Genomic DNA, 5,817 nt, shown 5'->3' with positions numbered 1-5,817 from the left:
CTTTCTGACAGAGACTTATTAATTGTCCTAGGGGACTTTAACCTGCCCACTATGACTTGGTCAACAGTTAATGGTAGCAAAACGTTGCTGCCCTCTGGGTGTCATGATTTTATTGATGGTCTGCTTGAGCTTTCGTTGGCCCAGCTGAATTCGATTTCTAATACGTCTGGCAGATTTCTGGATTTGATTTTTACTTCTGATCCTAGCTTTTGTGAAGTATCTAGAACTAGTCCAATGGTGTTACCAGAGGATAGTTATCATCCAACTTTAGAGTTATCTATTGAGTTTCCCAGCCGCGAGCCCATCTCCGAGTGTGATCCTACGGTAAGCACCCGATGTTTTCGGAAGACTGACTTTGTCGCACTAAACAATGCCTTTCTTAATACCGATTGGACTAATTTATACACTTGTACGGATATGAATTCCGTCATTTCTTTATTTTATACCACTGTTGACTCGATCTTTAATGACTGTGTACCCCTAGTGTCTCCTGTGGTGACGCAAAAATCACCATGGTTTACGCGGGGGCTGTCAAAACTGAAGAATCTTAAGTCTAGGTATTACAAAAAATATAAAGTCACGGGTCTATTATCGGATCTGTCTCGTTACTTGGTTGCTAAATCGAATTTTATTGTTTCTAATTCTAAATGCTATAATAATTACTTACAACGTTGCAAGTTGCAATTCTCCGAAAATCCTAAAGAGTTCTATAGTTTCGTTAACTCAAAGCGAAATTCTGTCTCCCTTCCTGACGGTATACTGACCGGGCCCAGACGGTATTCCCGCTTGTCGCCTTTACTTAAGCTTTTTGAGTTGTCCATTACACTGTCCGAGTTTCCAACTATATGGAAGGATTCGTTCATTTTACCTCTTCACAAATGTGGCAATAAATCCGACGTCACTAATTACAGAGGAATTTCTAAATTGTCAGCGATACCTAAACTGTTTGAGAAAATTATGACGTCTCAAATACAGCATTTATGTAAATCTATTTTTTCGCCATACCAGCATGGGTTTGTCAAGAATAGGTCTACCACAACTAACCTTTTACAGTTTACATCTTTTGTAATCCAAGGTTTTAAGAAACAAAAGCAAACTGATGTTATATATACGGATTTCAGTAAGGCTTTCGATTCGGTAAACCATGCCTTACTATTACATAAGCTGAATTTAGTTGGCTTTCCGGATGCTCTGCTTGCTTGGATTTTACAATATCTAAGCAATAGGAGGCAGAGGGTTCTTTTTAGGTCCTCTCTTTCTAAGATCATTTGTGTTGAATCGGGAGTCCCACAGGGCAGTCACCTTGGCCCATTATTATTTACCATTTTTATTAATGATCTCCCCACCGTTCTTTTAAATTCCAGAGTTCTTATGTATGCCGATGATGTAAAAATCGCTAATCGCATCGTAGACTCTCTCTCATGTCATACCTTGCAAGCTGACCTGAATGCTTTTCAGGGGTGGTGTAGGACTAACTTGTTATCTCTAAACTGTTCTAAGTGCAAAGTTATGTCTTTTTATAGAGGTTCTCCCCAATTAACGAGTTACTTTTTAAATAATTTCCCGTTAGAAAAAATTAATAATACTTCCTTGGTTGTAAAAGATTTGGGGATCTTAATCGACCACAAACTTAGTTTTAATCAGCATATATCGACTACTGTTAGTAGGGCTAAGAGTGTTCTTGGCTTTATGAAGCGCTGGTCGAAGGAGTTCAAGGATCCATATATTACCAAAATACTTTTTACTTCTTTAGTCCGCCCCATATTAGAATATGGATCTTGTGTTTGGTCTCCTCAATATGAGTTTTATCAAAACAAATTAGAATCTGTACAAAAACAGTTTTTACTCTTTGCCCTTCGTGATTTGCGCTGGGATCCAACTGTACAACTTCCATCTTATTCTAGTCGACTTCAGTTAATTAACCTTCCTTCTTTAACTAATCGTAGAACAATGCTTGGTGTAACTTTTCTTTACAAACTTTTGAATGGTGAGATTGACTCTTCCGAGCTGTTGAGCCAAATTAACATTTCTGTTCCATCTAGAAGGACCCGCAATTTCACACCGCTTATACTTCCCACTTGCACAACTAACTATTCTCTGCATGAACCTTTTCGTATACTATGTAGTGACTACAACAGACTTTGGCACGTTATCGGTTCCGAAACATCGCTTCCGGGTATTAAAACTGCGATCTTGTCATTCCTCGCTCGTAATTAGTTGTAATCATCTTTATTTATACCTATCCTGTTTTCTTTTTATATGTAACCTATTATCTCATTACATTTAATATTTTCTATTTCTTTAGTTTAATTTATGTTTATATATGTAATACGCCTATGCCCTTAGGTCGGAGTGGGTAGAGGTTGTAACATTAACTTTACTTAGGGTCATTCGTAACAGGCCCGGGCCTGGTGTCATATGGGCCACTTGTTCGTACTGAGCGTTGTACGACTACGTCTATAAAAAAAAAAAAAAAAAAAAAAAAAAAATGACCTTGGGTATGTGCAAGTCTAATAATCTCATGTTTCATTGCCGAAGGCACTACAATCAATTCACAATTAGGGTCTTTAAAGAGAATCTCTTTCTCTATATAGAAGTCTTTATAACTTTCCTTTGCGACTAGCGTCCTTACTGCTTTGGTCCACTTATCTTGCAACTGAGCTTCTCTTAATCGATGTTTAATAGTGTCCTCAACAAGCATAAAACATGCAAAACAACTCAATGCATCGACGTGCCTCATTTGAGTACCTGATCGATGTACGATAACATAATCAAAATCCTGAAGATACATAGCCCAACGAGCAACTCTCAAAGGAACATCTTTCTTTTTCATGGTCATAGCGAATGCGTTACAATCAGTAACTATGGTGAATCGAGATCCTAGGACATAAACACGCTATTTGGTTAGTGCTCCAATTATAGCAAGCAACTTCGAGTTGGTAAGAATGATACCTTTCTTCGCACAATTTTGTCTTACTACTCATACAGTTGCGAACTTAAAAATAGTTTTTGAATGTTTCAATATTTACTACTAATGAAAACAAAAAAAAATTTTAATAATATCCAACTTATTCAAAGTTTTTCAGGGATTTTCTTCAAATACTCAAAAAATACCCGAAACTAAAAATAGCACCACTTGCAGTATTAGCCAAAATACCGTCATATTTCGCAGAATTACATTGTAAAAAACACATGAATAACAGTCCGTGGATCGAAGTCAATTTTAAGAGCACTAGCACTAAAAAAAATCCAAAACTTTTAAATATAATAGGTCGGGGAAAACACTGCTCTGTGGAAAAGCGAAAGCTCATTTAAAACCAGGTTTTTGAGAGATAATCGTATCGCTAGGTTTGAAAATTGGTTGGTAGTTCCAAGAAAATGATTCGAAGTGCAATCAATTTCAAACAGAAGTCTGAAACTCGCATACGAAAGCCAAAACTGAAGGAGCAAGAAGTCGGTTGCTTAATCCCAGAGAACAATAGGGATCCTTTTAAGGCTGTATGCGATCTGGAAAAGGAATTGACCATTTCAATAGCGACGAAATAGTTCCTTGTTTTTGACTGGTTGATAACTCAGTTCTAACTTGTACATCTCTAAGGTGGCATAAAGACTTGCATACCGGACATTCTTGATTTGTCGAAACATAAGTAATTATACAAATTCTATGGAATGAGTGAATACTTGGTTGTTGCCCTCTCGTGTAAGTCTGAGATAAATTGTGAACAAATACACACTTGTGATGAGGATGATCGTGGGGCCTCCTCGCAATCTTTATCACTATGTGTTCATGGCATTTTAAATATTTAATAGCGTTTTCAAATCAACCAAAGGTTATTAAATTTCCTTTTTTTATACCCTTGCAGAGGGTATTATAAAATTGGTCAGATGTTTGTAACGCACAGAAGGAGACGTTTCCGATCCCATAACGTATTTATAGTCTTGATCAGCATGAGAAGCTGAGTTGATATAGCCATGTCCGTCTGTTCGTCTGTCCGTCTGTCCGTCCGTTCGTCCGTCTGTGCGAATGCGTTTTACTCAGCCGTCTTACGAGCTATCGGTCTGAAATTTTTTTTCGGTGTTTTTTATTACCAGGGAAAAATAATATATGAAAACCATCAGGATCGGACCACTATATCATATAGCTCTGGAAGAACTAGAAGAAACATTTTCATAAAAATCGGAGTATGCTATGAAATTTACATATGTGATGACAAGGTACAGTCAATATAATAATCGGCTCTGCTCCCAGCTCTGCCGGCAGCGCTGCTTGTTGTATCAACAGAGTACGTGCATACACACACAGACGCAACGCTACATGAACTGTATGTGTATGCGTGCGTTGCTTTGCTTTGGGAATGAGAGAAGAAGAACAAATTGTAAAATAGAGAGTTAAATTGTTTTGTTTGTATATAGATGAATTGATTTGCAGAACACAAATTTTGAACATGTAAAATTATTATTACCAAGGACTGCAAGAGTATATAAACTTCGGTAATAGCCGATGTTAGCTTCTTTGATATTTTTTTTTTGAAATCAATTTATAAATAATTTTTCTTTTCGGGTTACTCTAAGTGAATTCGGGAGTAATAATTTAATTTATCACTAGGGACTACTCTTGAAATGTGCGTTCTGTTTTACTTTTTTTTTTTTTTTTTTTTGCTTAGTAACGGGAAATTGAAATTTACATAGGTACACTCATAAATTGGTAGTCTCTTTCTTTTAAGCGGTTGGGTTGGAGTCTCTTGCCTCTAAATCCCACAGTTCCATTCTCTAAAAATAATCATCTTAATTTCTTTTTTTGAGTTGCACCTACATAAATGAATTTAAAAAAAGGGATTTGTTACCTATTGTAATATAATCTATTGCTATGCCAATTATGATATGTTGGGGTTGGCTGATTAAACCTCTAATGTTCTCACCAATGTCCTGAGCACTATAACAAAACTGGACTGACTTGTATACATACTCTCTACGATAATACTAGCGGTTGCATTATCCCTGGATGATGTTTCAGCCATGTGTCACAATCATATTTCCAGGTGATACGCATCCTATAGCAAAGAAAGAGATACAGAGTCTAGACTACCACCACGCCTTCGTTTACTCAACACTTTTCAAACCAGAGTCTAGCTCTCACTCACTTGCCAAACGTTAGTTGTTTCTGCTGTTTTGACTGTTCTTGTTAGACTTGAGTTCATGTTGTCAGTTAGCTTTAAAATATCTGAAACAATTTGTAGGCTATTTGAATATCCGGACCAGATCGTATAGATAGTATGGAATAAAAGATTAGAATGCACAGAAATTAAAAGAAGAAAAGGGGCCAATCAACCAAATAAATTATCTACCTCAAAAAAATACTTAACGAGATAATTATCTAATTAGAATAGGCCCATCAGTCAGGCGCCAAAAATTACTGTAACGTACAAAGCCTCAATGTTGTTGATGGGCAACTAAATATCCATAAATATTAAACCACAAATACCAACCATTGAATCGGCAACTATACGTTATTGTGTGAGGCCTATCTTGATGTTAACACAATTCATCTGCGGGACTCTTAATGCGGCTAGCATAAACAATCGGCTGGATTGGTTCTTTGATGAATGTGTTTCACCCACTCACACGTCAGCAACTTTAAATAAAGTCCCTATGCTAAAACTCGAAATAGAATAGAGAGAAAAGAATAGAAGAAAATAGTCCTAGTGTTGGCTGCATAGGTGTATTTACAGCCGCGCTCTCTACCCACCCTACCATGATTTTCCTTTCAGCGCTAGTGGAAGATCCCAAAGAAAACGTCCTTATTCACATTAGATTGCC

The sequence above is a fragment of the Drosophila willistoni genome, unplaced genomic scaffold, assembly GCF_018902025.1.
Source record: "Drosophila willistoni isolate 14030-0811.24 unplaced genomic scaffold, UCI_dwil_1.1 Seg789, whole genome shotgun sequence".
Taxonomy (NCBI): domain Eukaryota; kingdom Metazoa; phylum Arthropoda; class Insecta; order Diptera; family Drosophilidae; genus Drosophila; species Drosophila willistoni.
The sequence above is the reverse complement of the archived record's forward strand: the minus strand, read 5'-3'. Positions refer to the sequence as shown.